The sequence below is a fragment of the Pipistrellus kuhlii genome, unplaced genomic scaffold, assembly GCF_014108245.1.
Source record: "Pipistrellus kuhlii isolate mPipKuh1 unplaced genomic scaffold, mPipKuh1.p scaffold_m20_p_11, whole genome shotgun sequence".
NCBI lineage: Eukaryota > Metazoa > Chordata > Mammalia > Chiroptera > Vespertilionidae > Pipistrellus > Pipistrellus kuhlii.
This window is the reverse complement of record NW_023425416.1, coordinates 34052106-34076654: the sequence shown is the minus strand read 5'-3', so window position 1 is coordinate 34076654 and position 24549 is coordinate 34052106.

The following is a 24549-nucleotide window of genomic DNA, read 5'->3' as shown; positions in this document are numbered from 1 at the left end:
TAGGAAACATTAAACTAATTCCAACTCGAATAAACAGGGAATTTCAAGCTATGCCCAGAATGACAGAGGACAAATAAGTATATAAATTGAGAAGGTCTGCCTTCAACCTCTACAAATCAAGGAAGCTTTAGGCAATACAAACACAGATCAGGCCAGGAGGGGAGGTGAGTTGGGGGCAACTGGGCTGGCAGGGGAGGGCAGTTTGGGCCAATCAGGCCAGCAGGGGAGTGGTTAGGGGATGATCAGGCTGATAGGCAGAAGTGGTTAGGAGCAATCAGGCAGGCAGGCAAGCAGTTGGGAGCCAGCCATCCAGATTGTGAGAGGGATGTCCAATTGCCAGCTTAGACCTGATCCTCAACTGGCAGTCACACATCCCCCAAGGGGTCCCAGATTGAAGAGGATGCAAGCTGAGCTGAATGACACTCCTTGCCCCAGTGCAAGAATTTTGTACACTGGGCCTCTAGTTACTTCATAATACTAAAAATTGGTAAATAACCTAAATGGCCAACAGGGGGGAATGCTTAATTAGATATAGCCAGATACTTAATCAGGAAGCTATTAAAAATACAATTTTGCAGGTAGAGTTAGCAAAAGTTACTTCTAAATATGATTTGAAAAGTGAAAAAGTAAAACACAAAATTGTATTTATAACCATTAAAACTAAATAAAACATATACTTTGTGGGGCTGCAGGATCCCCACCCCAGTCAGAGCATGTGGGGGAGGCAACCCATTGATGTGTGTCTCTCCAATTGATGTCTTTTCCCACCCTCCCCACATCCTGCTGCCTCCTTCCCTTTCACTCTAAGAAAATCCATGGAAAAAATATCCTCAAGTGAGGATTAACAACAACAACAACAAAAACTTTACTTGTAGTGGCAGAGTTGTAGATATTTTCTAATTCACTTTTTGTTTTCATTCAAATTGCTATTAGGTTGTTTCTGCAGCAGATTGACATTTGCAAACAATTTGTGTTCACCCTACAGATAAGCAGCCCCAGAACAATTGTAGGGAGCTTTGTAGATGAGGCTGAACTCTCCCCATCCTTCCTTTCAGGTTTCCCACTGCTATCTGAAATTGCTACTCGGCACAAGATTGATTTACTTCTAACAATGTGGGCTAGCTTAGCTTGTGAGGTCATCAGAATAAAACAACCAGAAAAATGAAAGAGTGACATTTGGTAATTATACTGTAAAATGACCGAAAAATATTATTTCTACTCCCACACTGGCATTTTCTACCCATCTATTGCTTATCATTAACCAATATCACTAGGATTCAGCCATTAATTTGCCTTGTGTCCTTGGACAAGTTATCTACCTTCTGTCTCCTTGACTATGGTGCATGAGATCAACTGCACACACAGATGCAAGTGCTGATCTTGAAAGTCCTGTTCTAATCTAGCCTCCTATAATTGCTCTGTCATCTTCATAAAAATAGAATATAGAGTGCTGGAGGAAGAATAAATTGGCACAACCTTTCCTGAGGGCAAGTTGGCAATATATATCAAAAGCCTTAAAAATGTCCATTCTCTTTGACATAGCAATTCCATCTCTGGAATTTTTTTCTAAGAAAATAATCACAGATGCCCACAAATATTTATAAACCAAGAAATTTGCCTTATGCATAATGACCTCCCCCCGCCCAAAAAAAAGAAAGAAAGCAAATGTCTAATAGCTAGGAGTTAGTAACTCCCCTATAGACACATGATGTATTTCAAAATCATTAAAAATAGGTTTTAAAGGAAAGTTTAATGATGTATTCACAATGTTCAGCATAAATATTAAGTAAAAGATGGAGGGTGTGGTGGGGGTATGGTGGAGGGGGTCAATGTGGGGACAAAAAGGGACATCCATAATACTTTCAACAAAAAAGATAAATTTAAAAATATATTAAGTAAAAGAGCAGGTGGCTATAATCATAATATATAGAGGAGTTTATTTATAGATATATGCATGTATGTATTATGTATTATAAATACATATATATTACATATAGACAGAAAGGAAAAGTGAGGGAGAGAGAAAGGGAGGGAAAAGGAGAAAGATTAGGTTTAAATCTCAACTTTGCTACTAATTGCCAGCTGTGGGAACTCAGGCAAGTTATTTAGCTTCTCTGTGCCTTCATTTTCTCACTGTAAATTTGAGATAATAACAGACTTACCTGATAGAACTAGTTTGAGGATTGAGTTAATAATTTAAAGCTCTTTATCTCCTCCCAGCCAATACAAAGGATGCAGTAGATATTGGCTGAGTACTTAGCAGAGACCATGAGAAACTATAACAAAGATACTTTAATGTCTATGCACTTAAAGCACTTTCACACACCAGATTTATTAAAGTCTCACAACAATCCTGGGCAAAGATTCCCATTCTAGGCTATAGGTGAAGAAACTGAGGCGCAAGAAGGTATCATATTTGGACCAGTTCCACCAAATAAGTCAGTGGCAAAATTGGAAGTAAAATCTCTTTTATTCTACCTTTCTGAGCTCTTGCCAACATTTAAAACATATATTAAAGAATAATTTATGCTATTTGAATCTTCACCATTTGCATATATCATCTGACCCAAAAATCTTAATGTTGACGTATTTTCTAAATGACAGCATGTTAAGGGAACATGCAATCTCATGTAAGGGAAGAAATGGATTCTGCTACTGGTTTTTTGCCAACCCACCAGCCACCCAACAGTACAAGGACTAAAGGCATCTATTACCTGACAATCTTTCCAGGTGTATCCCGGCTCTATTAAATTCTAAGCACATGGTTCCTGTACAACTGAGTATTTCCTGCAAGGGATAGGGAGAGAATGTTGAGACATATTAATGTAGATTCCATCATGCCCCATGGATCCCTGTTGTATCACTTCAGATGAACTAAAATGGGACGAGATCCTGGACTATCAGTAACTGTCTAGGAACACGTGAAGATGACTGAAATTTCCACTTGCTTCAGGCATTTAAAGTTATCTAAAAACCCTACTGAGTTCACAATGTCTTAGTACAAAGATTTTGCCTAATTTTGTCAGAAATTACCCAGTTGACTTGGTGTAGAAATAAAAGTCTGAGTGTGAAGCAATGGCAAAGGAAAAATGGGCATAATCTTGGACAATGCCAGGTACAGCAGGGTTCCTAAATTTGGTTGGATAACCAAAAAAGCATTCTGCATAGGAGACATTTGGGAAGCCCTTTCTGGCAAATGCAGGATGGTAGGTGGAATTCTACTGTAGACTCAGCTTTTTTAAAAGTGCACTGAGCAGTGTTGAATTAATCCATTCATTCCTGTGTCACACTCACCAATCAAGAAACCAGGCTTTCTCCTATTCCAATGGTCCTGTAAACAAATCAATGGGCAATATTAAAGGCTCCCATCAAATTGGAACTTTGGATGGAGAGACCACCAAAAATCTCTACTGCAATAAAATGCCACTTAGAATGGGAGAAAATAATATAGAAACATTTCTTTCCTAGTTCATGCAAATTTGCTGCTGATGTCAAGGCTGCTGAATAGAATAATAATGTGTCTGATTCACTGTCGCAAAACGTAAAATGCAAAAGGAAAAAGTGGAGGCAGCAGAGGCAAAAAATCATTATCTTCAAACTTGAGAAGAATTAGACTCATAAACTCCTCTTCTTCTGCTATCCATCAAGGATTAAAATACTTTCAGCTCATTTCTTCAGCCACATCAATGTGTCTAATGCTATGCAGGGCAAGAGTCTGAAATCTAGCAGCTAGCGCCCATAGTTCATCTTGGAGTATAAATGGGAAGAAGGGAAAGGAGTATTTATTTGGTTTAAGAAAAAAATCTATTATCTTTTCTGCAAATAATTTCTTCCAGAAATATAGAGTAGGTAGTAGAGTACAGGTGTAAAATATATGGCAAAAAGCAAATATACAATTGGTAAAAAGCAAAACAGAATCATTACCCAAGAGAGGTATGACAGTAGCTCTCTTTACTGTCTCAATTCAAATAGCAGCCTCACAAGCTCCTAGGCGCCATTTATGATGGCATCACAACCTTTCTCCCACATCCAATAGTCAACAGGTGGCTCAAGGCTCTCACCTCCAGTCCTCCTCCTTCCCCTCCCCTCATAAATGCCTGATGTCAAGCCTTCACCTCTCAGACTCTGTTCAACTGTCTCCTTGCTCAAGTGTCATCTTCCATATAATTAAATCAGCTCCTTGAGTTTAAATAGTTATAGGTTCCCATTTCTCCTTCTGTAATTATAAGCCACTAGAATATGGATAGACATAAGACACAAACCTTAAACTGGCTCTTTTTGACCCTCAGATGTTTCAAAAAAAATTTATTAGTTGCCAGCATTTAAGTATTGTGAGAGCTCACATTTTAAAAACTGAGAATTCAGTCTTCTCTAAGAAAATTGGAACATCTGGCCATACAGAGTTTTTACATTAGAGCAGTGGTCAGCAAACTCTCTAGTCAACAGAGCCAAATATCAACAGTACAATAATTGAAATTTCTTTTGAAAGCCAAATTTTTTAAACTTAAACTTCTAACATCATTTTTTTCAAAATAGACTCACCCAGGCCATGGTATTTTGTAGAAAAGCCACACTCAAGGGGCCAAAGAGCCGCATGTGGCTCACAAGCCACAGTTTGCCAACCACTGCACTAGAGAAACCACTATCTGCGGGAGCAGAGTCTCAGCTGCCTTCCTCAGAAAGGACTTTACTACCCAAGTTACCACAGCCACTATTTGATCAGTGCCATTCCTTTATATTTTCTTCCTGGCCTCTGTCTACAACTGAGTCTATAACCTATGACTACAATATCAAACACAAACTCTTTATCATTACGTTCCAAGCTCTTCAAAATATCGCTCCAACTTAAATCTGCCAAGCAAAGTTCCAGTCATACCCCTCCCATAAACACCTGCTACCATGTATCCTTCCCCCACATATGTCATACCTCTGTGTTTATTATCATGCTGGCTTTTATGGTCAGAGTATCCTCCCTATCTTTGTCTTGCCTTGTAAAATGCATTTCTCAAATTTCCATGGATAAACTCAGATTACATGACCTCTTCATCATCTTCCCTGGTCATTTCCCCTAGAAGTCTCATCATTTGTATTTATAACATTGTTATAGCACTTTCAAAACATATTTAAAATCTTAGGGGGTGGTATCCCTAAATTTTGGTACAATGGAATCTCATCTTTATTTTCTCCATGGAATCTAGTGTTAGGATACTCACTAATAAATGTTCTAGAAATATCTGCTCAAATAAAATTAGCTACTTCCCTACCTGCTTCTTTCTTCTACTACAGAGTTTCAACCAAGGGAAATGGCTATCATATCTTGCTCCAAATCTCCTCAAACATGAGGCTCATTCCATAGTGTCCTTGATCCAGGTCTTCTCATTGAATATAACAGTCTAGAGGGGATTTCATCTAAAATCCCTAGTTATCTGAGAATAATTTAGGTACAACTCATTGCCCTCTGCCAAACAGAAAACTGAGCAATTCATGGAGGCAGCAGAATGCTGGCCAGAGGACCCTCCATGGACTGTCTGTAGGGGGCAACAGGAGCAGGCTTTGTGCAATTTTCTCTCCATCTCTGTCACTAGCAAGCCCCACTCCCAACCTCTGCAATCATAATTGACTCAAATCGTGTCATATTGTTCCGCTGAGACAAGAATGGAGATCATCACAACCACAGCGTTAAAAACGTTATAGGCTTCATAAAAACAATCACATCAGCTATAAAACAGTAGGTGATCAAGGTTGCCGCTCCACTTTCATCATAACTTAGTTTGACGTGCCTGGATGGAGAAACAAATTATAGGTAATTCCTAGCCCACCTTCCATTAGTGTGCAAAATGATACATTGCACCTATTTCCAGGCAGACTGCCACAGTGGTAAGGAGAGAATAAATGTTTTCCAAATGATAGGAAATAGGACTTGAAAATATCTTGCAGGATAGATTTAGAGAACAGTATCTGAAAATTGGAGCCATCCCCAAAACGTTCTGTGGGAAATGGGGTTCAAAGAGATAGCTGGAAAATCTTGATACCCACAGCCTTCATTTATCATGGAAATAGCACACCGTCTTAGAATCTGACACATCTTAAATTGCCCAAGGTCACATCGCTGGTCCATTGATTGCAGGTATGACCTTGATCAAGGTCCAATCTCTGTCTGTAAAAAATGTGTATGTCTTCATCTGTTTAAAAAAAAAAAGAAATCAGCCGAAACCGGTTTGGCTCAGTGGCATGTACATTGGTTGACGGCACATCCCCTGGTAGGGGGTGTGCAAGAGGCAGCTGGTTGATGTTTCTCTTTCATCGACGTTTCTAGCTCTCTATCCCTCTCTCCTCCTCTCTGTAAAAAATCAATAAAATATATTTATAAAAAAAAAAAAAAAAGAAATCAGAACCCAGTGCTGCTCAAGTTCTTTTAAGGGGTAAATAAGACAATGTGCACACAAGCATTGGCCCAATGCATATAGGAAAGCAGGTTAGTGACCTTCTACCCACATCTCTGCCGTTCAAGGTGAACTGCCTCCCAAGCCCCTTGCTCTCGCATACACACAAAGGACTATAACACTCCCATCCCCACGTCCTACCTTTCTCGTGCTTTGTCTCGCCATATAGACAAGCCCCTTGATGTATGAAGGTATACTTACTGGGGTTCTGTACAATATGCTTCTACCAGCCTATCACATCAAATGAAAGTCAGATATATGCATTTTGCTTCGTGATATTTAAAAAAAAAAAAAAAAAAAAAGTCAGGAACTTAAGAGACCTTTGCAAAAGCAACTCAAGGTGGAGTGACTCAAATGTCCCAGGCTTCAACTTTTCCATTTTCCAGCCTCTCCAAAAAATTATGTGGATGCCCTGTCATGTCTCATTGCTCTACCTTGATCACTGCCGACAGATCATGGAACCATTTGGAAGCTGATGAGGTATAAGTATTATGGTTCAAAACTCAGCAACACAGGTATTATAGTGACAGATGGCATGGCGAGGTAAAAGAGATAGGATGCACAGGAATGCCTGGCTAGTGCACGGCCTATTAATGCAGAGTGACTGGTAATTTGGAGACTGTCAGGAAAAGTTAAACCAATTTCATATATCAGAATGGGCGGGGGGAGTTACTATTTTTATAATAACTATAGACAATGAAAATGTAAACAGAGGGTGGGGCTGATCCCTGTCTGGTCTCAATCTTTCAATAACAAAGAGTGTTAGTGAGTTTCATTTATTGGGGGAGGAGGACACCTCCACAGAATAAATCTATTTATTTCCTTTTTTCCCTTGCTGGGTACTGTCCCTAGGTGGATCCAATTGACAAAATTCCAAGCAGAGAACACTGAGGGAAGTGAAAACCTTTGTGTTGCTAACTGGCACTGGTGGAAAAGCTTGGTGTCTCACTGCACAGAACTGTTCTATCTGGTGGGACATTCCTTCGGTCACAGAACTTCTACATAGGCACTTCCAGTTCCTCAACAGGCAGATTCTACCTTCCTGCCTCCTCTGATGATGGATGTTTTCTCTGGATCATGGAAGTTTCAGGCCTGCAGTTAGGTTTTTGTGTCCCGGGTCATCTTTCCCATATTCATTTCTGTTCCTGTGTAAAGGTGGTGGGATGGGTTTCATGCCAATGTTCAGGGATAGAAGATGACGTGGGGCGATAGTCAACTCCATGGTGCAATTTGCTTTTTGACTGGTTTATCCTTAGCTTTTTTCATCTAAATACATTAGATAGCTTATTTTTCAAGGGTGAATGATCTACCAATAACTACTGGTGTCTACACATGAGATTCCTATTTTGCCAGCTACCACTTTTTTCTGGACCTTATTTTGCTAAACGTATACACACACACACACACACACACACACACACACACACACACACACGTTTGAAGTATAGTGCAATAACTCCTTTGCATTAAATCTTCCCAATCAAGGAAAGTCCATTTCTAAAGGTGTAAAAGTCAAATAAGGGTAAAAGCAGGCAGTTAGATGGGCAGGTGCAGAGAACAGCTGTAGCTCAGTCTTTCATCTGAAACAGAGAAGGCCAAATGCCAGATAAGAAGAATGAAGGGGCCTGAAGGGGAAATAGACAGGGCCAGCCCAGGTCAGATAGCTTGTGACAGGAGGTTGATGTGACCATACTGGCAAGCTTCAGTCAATCGTTCAGCCAAATCGTTTTTAGTACCATCTAGCAGCTTCCCTTGGGGATAGAGCAGGGGGAAAAAATATTTCCAACCAACACTTCTAGTGAGATATTCCTAAATTTTTATTAGGCTAAAATGTCCGTGGTTACAGGCCTAGGTGCAGCTACTAGAGCTCAGATGAAAGCTGGGCCACTTGGGAAAAGAAGTAGGAAAATGAAAATAAGCATTCTTAGTTTTCTCTAATGTCAATTATTATCATAGCAATTAATATCAGTTAAGTATAAGCTAGTAATGCTGTTGAATAAGGCACAAAATATGTTTCAGTTTCTTTATTAGTATTAATATATAGCTGATATATAATATTGTATAAATTTAAGGTATACAATGTCTATTTGATACACTTACATACTGCAATATGATTACCATCATAGTGTTAGCGAACACCTCATCACATCAATCATCATTTCCTTTTTTGTGAGAAGAACATCTAAGATCTAGTCTCATAACAACGTTCCATTATATAATACAGTATTGTTACCGGTAACTATAATCACAATGGTATTAGACTCCCAGGACTTATTTAACTTCTAGCTGCCAGTTTATATCCTTTGACCAACATCTCCCCAATTCCCTACCCCAGACTCTGGTAACCACCACTCTGCTCTGTTTCTGCAAGCTTGGCTTTTTTAGATTCCTCATATAAGTTACCACATTTTCAGAGAGGAAGGGAGAGGGATATAGAGTTAGAAATATCAATGAGAGAGAAACACTGATCAGCTGCCTCCTGCACACCCCCTACTGGGGATGTGCCCGCAACCAAGGTACACACCCCTGACCAGAATCGAACCTGGGACCCTTCAGTCTGCAGACTGACATTCTATCCACTGAGTCAAACCAGTTAGGGTAGTATTTGCCTTTCTCTGTCTGACATTTCTCCTAATATAATGCCTTCAATGCCCATCCATGCAAATAGCAGGATTTCCTTCACTGGATAAATAATATTCCACTGTATATGTAAGCTACATCATCTTTATACATTCATCCATTGATGGACACTTGAATTTTTTCCGTATTTTAACTATTGTGAATAAAGCTGCAATAAATAAGGGAATGCAGATATATCCTCAGTACCCTGTATTCATTTCTTTTGGCTGTATACCCAGAAGTGTGATTGCTGGATCATATTGTAGTTCTGTTTTTAAGTGTTTGAGGAACTTTATACTGTTTTCCTTAGTGGCTGAACCAATTTACTACATTCCCACCCATAGTGCACGAGGTTTCCCATTTCTCCACATCCTCACCAACTCTTATTTCTTGTCTTTTTTTAATAGCCATTCTGACGGGTGTGAAATGATAGCTCATTGTGGTTTTAATCTGTATTGCCTGCTGATTAGGAATGTTGAGTATATTTTCACGTACCTGTTAGACATTGTATGTATTTTCTAGAAAACTATCTGTTCATTCCTCTGCACAAATTTAATTTAGATTGTTTGGGATTTTTTTGTTGTTGTTGTTGTTATTGAGTTGTATGAGTTCTTTATACATTTTGAATAGTAACCATTATCAGATAAATGGTTTATAATTATTTTCTCTCATTCGATAGGTTGCCTTTTCATTTTGTTGTTTCTTTTGTTGTAAAAAGGCTTTATATTCTGCTTGTAGATTTTTGGGTTTTGTTTCTTGTGCTTTGGGTGTCTTGGTAAAGAAGCCATTGCCAAAACCAATGTCCAGGAGCTTTCTCCCCATTTTTTCTAGGAGTTTTATGACTTCAGGTTATCTGTTTAAGTGTTTAAGCCACTTCAAGTTAATTGTGAGTTTGTAATATGGAAGTCCAATTTCATTTTTCTGCATTTGATTTAATTTTAAAAGAATAGCAGCAGGGTTGCTTGTATTGGAAACCATGGAAGAGAGAAACCAAGATATGCAGGTCTAGTTAGTTGACTGAGTTTTTAACTGGCTGATCACTATGAATGTTTCTCAGTCCTGTAGCAAGATTAAGGCCAATCACAACCATTTTTTCTAAATCTGATTCTGCAGCTATGTGTGTCTAAGAAAAAGACACATTTTCAAAATTGTTCCCTAAATAGATCCATTTGCAAAATAAACATTGCTTACCTGCTACTCTTGCTCTAACAGAGAGGATATAAATACATTTTCTTTAGTGAAAAAAAAAATTGTACATATACTAAATAGTCAAGTACCCATCTAAGTATGTTTTCCTATTATTATGCTCTAGACATGGCTTCTACAGATGCTATTCCTGGTTTGTAATAATTGGTAGAAAGAAGAACATGTTGCCAACTTCTCCAAAGAAGAACCAAAGCAATCTTCTCCAAAACTAAGAGCTAGCAATTCCACACAGCAAACCAGCCTATTCAGCTACTAACAGGTAATTTTGTAAATTGCTTTACCTTGAAGAACTCAACCAAGAAATTTGCTATTAAAATTTAAATATTCTATGGGAACTTTGATGACACTTCATGGCTGAAGTAGGCATTTGGAAATATTTTCCAGATTAAAATGGCCATGCCCTGTAATATTGACTATAGAGATCTCAGGTAACCATTTTCCATGAGTTGGAGCAGATTCTGTTTTCCTTTCCTAGGAAGATCATGTCCTTTCTCAGCCCACCTTCCTGAAGGGTTAAGGTTTCCTCCTATCAAGCTTCTCAAATGTCATGATGTGAGGAAGTATGGGACTTGGTTGGAAAGTCTGTAAGGAGGATTCTCCTAAAGCTTGGGAGCCTCTTAGGGGGATCTTGCTGAAGGTGGCAGTCCCAGCCTTAACTTTTCCAAACAAGTCCAAGCACTCAGGTATTTTGCTGGAATCTCTATGTTTAGTCTTTCAGGCTTGACTTTGTAGAAGCATGTGCTCTCTCAAGAATACTTACCCTGCTGATTGTATCTAGAGGTTAATTTTAGTTGTAACTGTTGTTACAATAAAAGCCTAAGGCAGGCAGACAATCAGGGCTGTTTTGGTGCCTCTTGCCAAAGAGACCCTTAGCCTCTCTTTCATAGAAACATATGTCAGAGTAATCCACTCATCCACTGCTCAAGGTCTGCTGGTCAGAGTTGAGATGTCTCATGAGATGTCTATATTATCCAAAAAGCAGCAGAACACTAACACCATAATAAGTGTGAGAGTTTATTTCCAGTCCAAGTGATTGTCAGAAAGTATAATCTCAAATTCATCGCACCTAGGACTTAACAAAATTTTGGTGAAGGAAAATAATATTTCTGGAAAATTGGCTGGAGAACAAATAGTCCATCCAGTCCTCTTACATTCAAAACAGCTTATCCTCAGACTGAACCATATCACTACAAATATATATATATAAAGGCTACATATATATAGTGTGTGTGTGTGTGTGTATTACCTCCTTCTCTATACCCTCTTTCTCCAAGGAAAAATTAAATACTTCTTTTACTGAATTATACTGGTATTATACCACCTACACACACTGGGGAATATTACTAAGGAATATCGTTGAAAACATCATTGATGACATATCCTATGTCATCATAAGAATGACCTACAGGGAAAAATTATTTTCAACAATTAACAAATTGCTTCCTTTGGGAAAAAAATGCTTTATTTTACTTTGCGTATATGAACTGTGGGTTTTCACTGTTTTCCTCTTTTATTGATTGCCTGAAAGTTCAGAGACAAATATTAGGACAGTCCCACAAGGATCTTACTATAGTATATATTCTATGTTTCAATTTTACCCCTAGTTTTACCTTTCTTTATACATGGTGTGTGTCCCCCCCAAAAAAAATGTATATACACTTTAGCAGTTGATAGTTCAATTTTGGAAATGAAATGTATTTTAATAAACACTATCTTTATAATTATTCAAACTGTGTTTAGAGATCTTTTGGGATACCCTATATATCTCACCTTTTTTTCTCTTAAAGGCCCATAACCAACCTTACCAGGCCATACTGAGGGAGTTGTCATGGCAGTGAGATAAGACTTATTGTAACATAAAATGAAAAGTATTATTCAATATATTGAACTGGACATTCTAGCTTCTTAATCAAAATTCTGTCTTTCCATTTAGAGCAACTGTAGGATGGTCAGTTGTCTAGGAGTGACCAGAACATCTATGGATCATGGTGAGAGAAAAGTAAAATCGATTACTAAATAAATATTAAATGGAAAATATAGCGGGTGCTTTTCATATTCCATCCAGACCCCTTCAGCAGGTCACTGCACCCACCCTACTGTGTTGGCTGTTCATGGCTCATAGCTGTCTCCTCCTCCAAAGAATTGCCTTCATCAGAACAGAAGCCACCTCACCCAGAATACATCACTGTCCACCACCACCCATAAGCAGAAAGTGGCCAATGACAAGCCTCAGAGCACACAAGGTGGGATTTTAAGGAGGAGCTCAGCTCTATGGTGCAACATGGGCACCACAGATGCCCATGGGATGAGGCTCCACTAAACTTCAGTTAAACCACATCCTGTCTTCTTCCCTGGCCCTGCCTGCTTCCTTCATTCCCCTTTTTCTAAATATACTACCTAACTAGGTTGCTGGCACAAGAATCTGCAAGTCAGTCTCTGCTCCTAGAGACCCCTACCTAAGACAAAAACAAAGTCCCATTTTCACTAGCCCACATACAGCCTAGAACAAATGGTTTTCCATGAATGCAAAGACAGTCTCATCTGCTGGCTGATGTACAGTCTCGGTGCCCTGCTGGCTATGGCTCTCCCGCTCTCTCCATCCACCAGGTAACTAACTGTACACCAGCTTTTCTCTGGCTCCAGCAAAGAACCAGACTCTCTTCATTGTCTCCACATACCCATTTGCCTTTAGACCATTCTACATTTAAAAACAAATTCAATTTGTCAGTTTTCTCATCATAGAAAGTTCAACTGTAAAATTTTAATATGTTCACCTTCTTAGGAGAAAAAAAGCTTATATCGTTGATGTGCAGAAATTTTGGGTTAAATATTGCACTAAACGTTAAATATGGGCTTCAGGCCTCTTTAGTGTAATAATACTCTCTCCAGCTGGTAGACAAGCCCTGGTCAAGACAGGCACTACCGTAGAGCTAGGACAGACAGATGGGTTAAGTGCTACTTCCCATATATTCCTCAAATAAGCCTGGAAAAAATCATTTATTATGTTAAATAAAAACAAGAAGCCATATTGAGGTCATGCAGCCACTTATGAATCAGGCTATCTGAAAATGTGACATGTGATGTGTGCATGGACCATGAAAGCAGAGGGCCAGCTCCATAACAGTTATAGAAGACAGCTAAAGTGTGGTGAAATTATAGTTAATTTGGATGGGTTTTTTTTTTCCACTATACTTTCAATGATTGAGGTTAAAAGGCAAATGTTATAAAAGCAGCTATGCTGCAAATGTCATTGTTCTGTACTCAGGAATCCATTTATGTCCCTTGGAATGGGATCAAAATTCTAGAAACCACAGTCACATCTTTCTGGTGAACAATTTGCCTTGAAAATTCGTCAGATTGAACAAAACGCAGCAGCTTAAAATAACAACTTCTCTCATGGTTTCTGTAGGCCAGGGAAGGCTTGCCTTTGCTCCACCATGTATGTCTGAGGTCTCAGCTGGAAGACCTAAAGCCTGGGACCAGAATCTTTTGAAGACACATCCACTCTCATGTGGCAGTTGCTGCTGGTTGTCACTTGGGAACATTACCTTCTCTCACACAGATTTCTCTACGTGGTCACTCTGCATGGGTTAGTTTGGGCATTGTCACAGCATGCAGCTGGTTTCCAAGGTCAAGCATCTTAAGGAGAGCCAGGGAGATGCTGTGTTCTTTTGATGACCTAGTTCTAGAAGTCACATAGCATCACTTCTGACATTCGCTGTTTGTTAGAGCAGAAGGTCACAAGCTTCCCACCCAAATTCAAGGAGAAATAGAGGGCCGCTTTTTGGTGAAAGTGTTAGTCACATTATAAGAATAGCATGAGGCATGAATATATATATATATATATATATATATATATATATATATATTCATATATATATATATATTGTACAGCTATCTTTGAAAAATATGTTATGCCACATCTAGATTTTTAAAATAAAGAGAATTTTAGAATATCCAGCTCAAATGTGCCATTCAACACAGAAAAGTAATATTACAGAAAATATTAGCAAAAAAATGTAGGTGGTAATAAATTATAATATGTATGAGACTCATGGCTAAGTCAACTTTTTATCTTGTCTCCATGCCTTCAAACATATCCTATCATGTATCTTTTAAAGTCTTGAGTTTTTAAAATCTCTGAAGAAAATGTGCCCAGCATATTCTAAAACTTGTTGCAATAAAACAATGCAACAATAACCTGGTGTTCAATTTTATATATAATAAACTATTTAACCAGGAAAATATTGTCATCTCCAGGTTTAGATGCTCAGCTACCCGGTCCCTTGCCTAATGAACAAGTTAAAAAATTGCCCCTTTCTGCACCCCAGATCATTAATAGAACTGGTCTCAACTTTGTCATAAAAGGTTCTTGAACACCTTTGCAGTGGGAGGCAAAAGCCATCATCACTTGAGTAGCCACAGTTCCCATTGCCACAGCGTGCTCTGTACCGGACAGGGTGATTCATGTATGGCCAGCCTGGACTCTTTTACACCCAAACAGAAACTTGCAAGAAAGGATCTTTACAACCTTGGCTGCCTCTGCACCATTCCCCTCAGTTCTCCGTGAGGGTTAAAATGGAATGCCTGCCCAGCAGCCTTTCGTCTGCCCTGCTGCTGACACACTGACACATGCTTTCTGCCTGATGCAGTGAGGGAGGGAGGACAGGCACCACGGAGATGATGGAGAGGTTCCCTGCCTTACCCTTTGAAGCTGCCAGGTTCCTATTACACCTGAGCAATCGCTGGTGTGACCTGTGAAGTGTGACCCAGTGCTGGGTGGACACAGGCTGCGCATTAAACTTCAGCTCTTATCCAAAGAGTATGTGGGGAGATTTAAAGCCAGGAGTTCCTAATTTAAAGGGCACGAATGCATCATGTTGACCACCAGACAAGGTTACGAAACAACTCTATGACCCATTTGCAATTAGTTAATGATTCAGAAGGAGAAAAATTTCTCCAAAACCTAGTCTTTTTAAATCTTTGAAATTTCCCAGGGTAGCTGAGACAATAACCCTTGCTCTCAATAGTTTCAATAGCTACATTAATAAAGCAAGAGTGTCATTTAGAATTAAAGCTAATGTGTGTTTAGGTCGTTTTATGTGTTGATGCTTTTTAAGAATAACTGCTTGGAGCATTTGCACGTTAGAAACTGGACCCCAAAGTGACAGGTCGAGGCATAAAGAAGACTTTTAAACGAAAACTGACTTTTATAGAGGTCAAATGACAAAAACATCTATTTCTCTCAGCTCTAGTGAATATTTTAGATTTAAATATTTAGAAGATTATGAATAAACAGATATAGATTAGCCCAAGGAAATAGCTATAATCTATAATTTATAAAACTCTTTGACCTTTACACATAGATTTGAAGCTAGCCCCATAAGTCATCTTGCTGACAGTTAAAATGATTGTTGCATGGCTGAATAAGCACTCTTTATGTGGAAAGAGCTTGCCAGCCTGTGGGCTGGGGAACAGGTGTATTCCACAGTTCCACTGCCAAAACCCAGATGACTCAGTGAGATTCAGAAATGAAAACAGTGCTAGTCTGTATCTGTCCCTGGCTGATAAGATCCAGGGAAATGCTCAAATATTAAGGTAGTATTCTTCTCCCTTACTGTTCTCCAAGACAGCACCTGGGTATATTAGAAGTATGACTTGCTTACGTGACCTTGTGGAAGTGTATGTGGAGGAAAATAAAGTCCTCAAATTTTCAGCGTTCTCTGTGCTAGAAAGAATTGGTCTCTGCCTTTCCCTGTGCTGTGACACCGAGCCAATGGATAAAAGAGGAGCTAATACTTGTCTACTCACCCCTACATGGGTCCATGGCTCTGACCACTTATCTATGGTCCTCTAGCATCTTCCCCCTGAAAACCCTTAGCCCTCTTGACTCTTTTGCATCTCCTCCACAGAGCACTCAGGAATACTCTTGGTCCTCGGCTTTCAAGCTCAGAGGATGGGGAACTGAGAGCTCTGTCCAACCTCATGTCTTCCTGCCTTCTGCCATCACCTCTATGCCATCGCTCCCAGACTTACTGCAAGTTCTCACAGGAGCCAAGAACTTCCCCCTGACTTGTCCCAGGAAAGTGGCCCATTTGACCTTATGTCTTCAAAGGTTCACAACTTTTCTAGGTGTTACTAAAGTCACTCCCTTGCACTGAGGTCCAGCCCCAGAGGGTGAGGTCAATTCACTCTAATTTGGCCACTATTTCTCTCCCATAATCCACTTGAATGATTGAGTCCATAAGGCCTAGATTTTGACATATTATAGAATTTCTTTCTCAACACCAATTTTCAGACCTATTGTTTTGCTATGAAAGTTTTAAGATAAATATACTAGTATGCATTAAACCTCAAAGCTGGTGGATTTACCTTGAAGCTTTAAAATTTCTGGAAAAGGCACTTCAGCATCTGTATTGTTTTTTGAAAACTCATGAGGTGAGTCCAGCCCAGCCTTTCCTTACCTGTGACATAACCCTCCTGGATCTGGGAATAGAGCACTACAGAGACACATATTTTAAGAGGATAGAACTTTAATATTTATACAACAGAATCTCTGCCAATCTCTTGGCATAGGAAGATATCTGAAAAAATATTCACCTAATATTAATTATCACTCTATCAGGATAGTGAAATTGGAAATGGATATTTTTGCCCTTATTGTCTTGTTTTTCAACACGGTTCTTTTCTTAGTTAATAGCCATCATTTTTATCAAATAAATAATACCTTTGGAAAGTAATAAAACAAAGTATGAAGAAGAGCACATTTATAAAGGTAAGGCAAACAGTGAATAATGAAAAGTTGAAGGTAGTCAATAACAAGGGAACAGTTAAATCAATCAGATATAGCCACTTGATGGAATAGTATGTTTCATTAAAAAGCATCATTATGGCCCTAGTTGGTTTGGCTCAGTAGATAGAGTGTCGGCTAGTAAACTGAAGGGTCCCAGGTTTGATTCTGGTCAAGGGCACATGCCCAAGTAGTGGGCTCGATACCCGGTAGGGGGCAAAAAGGCGGCTGATCAATGAATTCTTTCTCATCATTGATGTTTCTCTCTCTCTCCCTCTATTCTTCTCTAAAATCAACAAAAATATATTTCTTAAGTATCATTATGGAGTTCCACGTAGCAGCACAGAAAATGTTAAGTAAAACAATGTGAATAAAAATTATATTTCTAAAGAATATTTATATAAGTATAAAAACATAGTTTATAGTATCCTATTGCTTAATATTTTAATTATTTTTCCTTTCCCAAAGTTTTAACTTTGAATTAAACATTTCAAAGTCATCAATCCCTAAAAGTACGAAATTGAGTGTCCTATGAGATAATGATTTACTTGGGGACATATTATCTCTCAGCAGAACAATACAAATCAGATATTGGCTACAGTCACCTCTTTGATACATACAGATGTGGTTAAATTAATTCAGCTATAGGAAATGTGGGAGCTACTTTGTAAATAAGAATAAAAGAAGAGAAATTGGGTGAATCCAGTGGCAAATACTTTCTTTGTACAGGGATGAAAATCTTCCAGGAGTGTAAGGTAGGCAAGTCTTGTTTTTCTGTGGAGTTTCAGTCATCGAGAACTTGTATTGACTGAAACAAATTATTATATCAACTAGAGGCACAGTGCACGAATTCATGAACAGACGGGGTCCAGCTAACCCTCCCTGATCAGAGCCAATATAGCCAGGTGGCCAGGGGGAGGGGATGTGGGAGGTTGACCAGCAAGCCCCACTCCTGATCAGGGGTGGGGAAACTTATCAAGGGTGGGGCCAGCTGGGGGGAGGGACCATAGGTGGTTGGCCTGACTGGCCCTACCCCTTGGTCAAATTCCTGGTCAAGGAGATAATTTGCATATTAGCCTTTTATTATATAGGATAAAATTAAATTAAATGCCAAGAAGGAGAAACTTATCATGCAGAATTTACAGGTGTTTTAGGCAAATGAAATAGAGAAGAGGTTTATCCCTTAAAATTAGTGGGTGCAAGCTGAGTCTTGAACAGTTGGGGGGATAAAGAACATAATTCTAGGTGTAAGTTCCTCTTCTTCATAGAATAAATAGAAGAGTAGGAATGTGGTCTGGCACTAAAAGAGAAGAAAATTTAGACAGATGAGTAAAAAGTAAATAAAAATATATGAGAAATGATGAGTGACTACAGTGTGATTATTGAACTATTAAAGATAGTTTCAATCATCCTAATTTAGAGTTATTACACCAACTCTTATGCTAACTCATGACAACATAGAAAGCCCCCATAACCTGGATCTTACTGGAATTCTTCAACCTTTGAGGAGGCCAAGTAGAGGTATTGTGGACCCCAATAGCCATAACATTCTGACAGTCAACTCAACCCCTTTCCTAATAAAGGCTCTAGTAACATGCCTGTACAAGTGACTTGGTTGGAATAATGACTAGAACCTTGTAATCTTTCTGGTACTCTTGCCCTACCGGCAAATAGTATAAAAGAAATGATAACTTTTTATCCATTATAATTTATTCAACAAATATAAGCTGAAGTCTTACCATGTTTAGACTATTCTAACATACTGAATAGAGTGAAGAACAAGAAGGTTCCAGTTCTCATTGTGCTCACATATTAGCAGAAAAGAGAAACAATAAATAAGCAATCAAATAAAGTTGACAAGGGCTAGTTTCACAATGCTGAAGAGAAGCCTTCAGTAATTTCACCTTAAAGCTAATTTGGGAAGGACACAGTCAACCACACTAATCACACTATGCCCTTAAGCAGGTAAGTATGTGTGAGTGTGTAAGTATATGCATGTGTGTGTGTGTATTCAGTTACTGTAACAGAATCATAACTTTTCCATGAATTTCAACATCATCATATCATCTCATACCAAACCTGCTCCAGTTTTTCTGATTAGCATCCTAAGAGGCATTGGGAGAGATACTGTGCAAGATACCAGGTGAGTAGTACATACCTCTATCCTCCACACACTCAGGATCTAGAGGTAGAAACAGGCAAGTTTATACGTAACATAATAATAGAAGAAAAAGTGTAAGTCCTAGAAGAGAGGTAAAGTCCAACTGTCACAAAAGTAGTGAGGCCAAGAGTGGTAGAGAGCTAGAAGCACAGCCACCACTTCTCCCACATTTCTGGAGCCCCAGAAAATGTCAAACTAGCAGAATCAGCATCTTTCAATAGCCCCACGTTAGGATCATTCCCTCCTATGGGGTCTTTTTCCTGTCTTAGAACTAGAAGTGATACAATAGGTAGATCTAATAGAGTCAATAGTTGGAATAGCAAATTGGAAGTTAATGGGACTAGATTCTTCTAGGAAGTTTGATAAATCCTTCACTCCTGTTTTTATTTCTCCATCTACAAAATGAGGCAACAGATTGAAGCCAATCTTCCCTCATGTGGGGAGGAAAGGAGGAAAAAGGAGTTTCTACTGACCCCTTATTTTATACGAAGCGCTGCATTAGACCTCATATCATGTGTCACTTAATCTTCACAATATCTCAGAATGGTGGAAATGACTCCATTTTTGTAGATATGTTAAAAGAGGTTGAGACCCTTGCCAAGGTCACACAGCTGTATAAGAGTCAGGATTTGAAGGTTATCTGTCTGTTCTTAACCTCTGTACAGCTAAGCACCACCCACTAGAATAATTTGAGCTCCTTAATAGAAAGGCATTATGTGGGTCCAAGACATGAGAAGCGATATCAGCCATGTGAAAAAAGTCTGTTATAAATGTGAATAAAAGGCCCTCTGTGAATTTTAATTTTAGGATGTAATCAGCAAGATGACATATGTTTTATAACAGTAAATATACAATTCAAAATAATTTTCTAGTAGTAAATTTTGTTTTAAGAAGTTTCCTATAATTTTGTCCACAAAAAGAACACTAACAGAATTACATAACCTCTGAAAGGAAGGAAGGGTATAAAGAGAACATTGTTCTGCCTGGAGGAGAAGCAGAGTGTATTAAATATTCACTCACCAGTCTCTACAGGGGCCACTTCTCTCCCTCCCTCTCGAGCTCCTCCCACTCTCCTGCTGTCCTGGGCCAGCAGGATTCACCTAGCTCTTCTCAGTTCCTTTTACAACTACCCCCCCCCCCCCCCCAGCTACCCCTCTATTTTTCTCTCCTGCACTAGAGTATCCAAGGATATAGAAAATTTGGCAAATGAGACCTGAATAAACAAGCCAATTACAACCTGAGCCAATTATTTTGACCCTCTGAGACTCAGTTTCTTCTATTATAAAAGGAGAACATAATATCTACTCTCTGTGGTGATATGATGGGGGTTGGGGGGCACTTCTGATATTTGCAGCTCAGGAAATGCTTTCCCCTTTCAGAACCAAAATTTCCAGGTAAGAACCAAAAATACTGAACATGTCACTTCTACTTCCTGTTGTTATCCTACTTATCCTCAGAAAGAAGGTGGCAAGATTTTGGTAAGTGGAACACTGGTTTGCTGCTCTCAAAATTGGCAAAGGCAACCCTGGATATTTGCTACCTGAGAAAAATTTACTTTGTTGATTATGGTTAAAAGCCAAGTCTTTGCTCCAACACTTGGCAGCCATATGACCTTGGATAAACAAGGTCTTATGTCAATCTGTAACTTGCAAATAAAACCACTACTGGCCTAGCCTCCCTCAAAAAGGGAAGTTGTGGTGTCTGATGGCATGAGGGATGTAAAGGCACCACCTATGCTCTAGTCATAACTTTAAAATGATTGGAACTGCCCGGGGGCAGAAATTTCAGGAGAAGGAAAAGTGGACTTGTTCCCAGTCCTGGAAAGCAAATTACTTGTACCCCTGAAGGCAGAGTAAGTCAGAATTCAAATTCTTAATAAGACAGATGACTTCCAAACCTTTTCTTGCATCTATGTCAGTACTGGTTCTCCAAAGACTGTCTAAAGCTCACTTCATAATTCACACTCTCTACCTTTCTTTTATACAATGTTGATCAATGCAGCCAATGTAATTTCAAAATCCATAGAGGAAATAAAAATTAGCACTCCAATTACATCTTACTACACACAAAATCTTTAAGTCAGGAGTTTTACTCATCTTTACATCCAGTATTTAACATAGTACAAAAATAGAAGCTCAATAAAAAATTGCTGAATGAGTGACTAAATGAAAACCCGTGTGTGTGTGTGTATGTGTGTGTGTGTGTGTGTGTGTAGTTGATATCAGTGTGATAAGCTACCAAATGTACATACTTCTTATAGCACTTGTGGGAGCACTTATTATAAATTAATAAAATGTTTTAAATGAATCAAGAATTTTCATTAAGTACAGTTGACACAATTAAAGAGAAAAACAAACATTAATCATACTGCTTACTCCAACAGTTCTTCAGCTTTTCAAGCCTTAATTTCACTTCAACAAATTGTGTCCTTTCTCTATAACAAACATACAGACCTTGGCAGAGGAGTGGGTAACAATATCGCCATTTCCTGTGGAGCATTATAACCATATTAACTACCCAGCCAGTCAGCTCAGACCTCATACCCCTCACAAGCTTAAGGACCTCATGCCACAGATTTTAACACTTTTTATGAGGATGAAATAAATCATGGCAGTGACAGTCTAGAAATTTAGAAATTCACATGGTACACAAGCTTTACAATACTCAAGCCCAGCATCTGTTCCAGGGAATGCTGCCTCAGATGTGGCCCTCACTGTGCCCGTGTGGAGTACAAACAAACCTTTGACTATGTAGTGGAGGCAGTGGCTAAATATATCAGGCCACCTTTGCATTGGAAAACTTCCCCAACAAGGTTTTTTTTCAGAATGATGCCTGAACCAGCACCACTGGCTACTACACCACAGGACTTAAAAGAGGTGTACAACTTCATCCAGCACTTTGTATTGATGAGACTTACATTATTGAGTGGGTGTGCTATTGAGTGTCATTGAATGACACTCACCAGTTCAAACCACTTGCTGTGTAGCAACCTGCATGTCCTGAGTACTTTCTACCCACCAAGGGTAGAACCATAAGATAGAAAACCAGTCCCATTTCCCTTAATTTTTTAATTATACTTTTTTTACTTTTATTTTTCATTTACTCTTAAATGCATCAATAAAATTGTGTATTGATATATTCAATCTACTCTCTTAGTATCTGTTTTCTTCTCCACTATTCCTCTACTGAAAAAGTAAATTCAACAGCTCATAATGTTGCAGAGAGAAGATACAAATTTCCAGCTCTCACTTATGAAATATAACATTGAGTAGGGAGTGTTTATTTTAAGAAAACGTTGGCAGAAAAGAATTAAGAGAGCATGAATCCTAAGTGGGCTAACCTCTGGTGGTGTAAATGTAACAGTGCCCCAATCCTTCTGTGCAACACTGAGAACTGCAAATGAAATGGAGCTTAGTCCTTTGTTTTTAAAATTGATCTGATCTTCCTAAACTCATTGATTGATGATTCTGAAAGAGATGTAAGAATGGAATTTAGGGGAGTGTCCTTTATCCCAACAAAAGCAATTAGAAACACTTTATGTAAATTTTTTATCAAGTTTTCCTTTGTAGAACCTTCAATCACTCAAGCATTCATTCATCACTTTGGGTCAAATCCTTAGTGGGGGGGGAGATATATGAGAAAGGTTCTTTCTTTTAACTCAAGTGGGGAGAAACAAACACATAAAATAGTAAGACCATAGATAAGGAGTACTTAAATTTAGCTAAGAATTAGGTATGACTTTTCAAGGATATTCATGTCTGAGAAGTTCAAATCTTTTTATCAGCACCTCAAAGAAATGACCTTAGACATGTAGCAGAAAACCTCTGACATCAATTTGCTTATTTGTAAATTTGAGACGATTATACCTACCTGACAAGGTTAGTCTCAACAGAAATGTTAGGTGCTCATTAAAGTGTCATAGGAGTGTTACCTATAGTTAATATCCTCCTTTGATCTTTGCCATCACCTTCCACACAGAAGCAAGTACTTTAGAAAGTGTAGTCTCTGTTCACACAGCTTCAAGCATTTGAAGAAATGAATGTATTAGCGCAGTACCTAAAATTCAATATCTTAAAAAACTTAAGTGCTTCTTATTTTTGTTCTAGCCTTGTGCATTTTTTTAAAAGAAATGAACCATGTTTTGTTGAGGGCAATGCTATCATATTCATCTACACAAACCCAGTCAATATGCATTGATTTGTGCTCTAACATTCATAAAACAATGGCTCAGTTTAAAAGTAATCTCTGTATTTGGGTCTTTTTTATGCCACAAATGAACAGCCAATAGAACTCTAGTTAATAATGGCCACATCTGAGAGAACACTAATGCAACAGCCTGACTGACTACAAGGAGCCTTGGAAGAAACATAATTGATTTTATATTTTCATAGCAATTTATATTTCCCCTTACATTTTTCTGGAACCCACTGTTGCAGACTGATAAATGGGGTAATTGGGAGATGCAAAGTATCCTTAGATGAATTCAAACAAAAACAGTCACAAACTTTGATATTGCTCCTTCCCGAGGTGAGATCTGTAACACCACCCCCTGGATAGGGGCCAGCCTGTCACTGCTTTGATCAAAGAAGTAACATTCTGTGATGTCTGAGGCGAGGTCACCAAAAGCTATGCAGTTGCACCTGGCTCTCTCAGAATCCTTCCTGATGCTCTTTCTTGGAACACTCCCACCCAGAGCCCAGCCACCTCACTACAGAGGCACCTCCACATGGAGAGGCCACGTGGATGTGCTCCTCCTGTCAACAGCTCCAGCTGAGCCCAGACTGTGCATCATCCTGGCCCATATATCAGACATAAAAATAAAGAACTTTCCAAATAACTCCAGCCCCCGATCATCTGAGCCATTGCTCAGACATCTAAGTCTTTCCAGCTGAAGCCCCGGATATTGAAAGAAAAAAACATCCCCACATACCCTGTCTGAATTCCTAACCCACGTTTGTTGAGATGCTTTCTTTTGCAACAATAACTGGAAATGATGGTTCATAAATGCCATAAATGGTAGCGATTAAAATATCTAACATTTAGGTAACCTAAAAAGATATGTGTTTTCATGCTGGAAGCTACACAGAACTTGTCTAAATAAAAAGGGAGGTTTCTGGAGATCAAGGTTAACTCAATACCAATACAAGTTTTTAATAAGATGCTGGGAAAACTCATCTCTCCCCCATTCCTTAGGATGTACACATAGTATTTTAACTCCATTTGCTAATTTACCAGTCAAGTCAGAAAGACAAAAAAATTTTTAAAAATCATCATTTTTTGACTGTCTTGTCTTGGTCAGTTCAGTCCCATCCTCTAGATATGAGAGATGA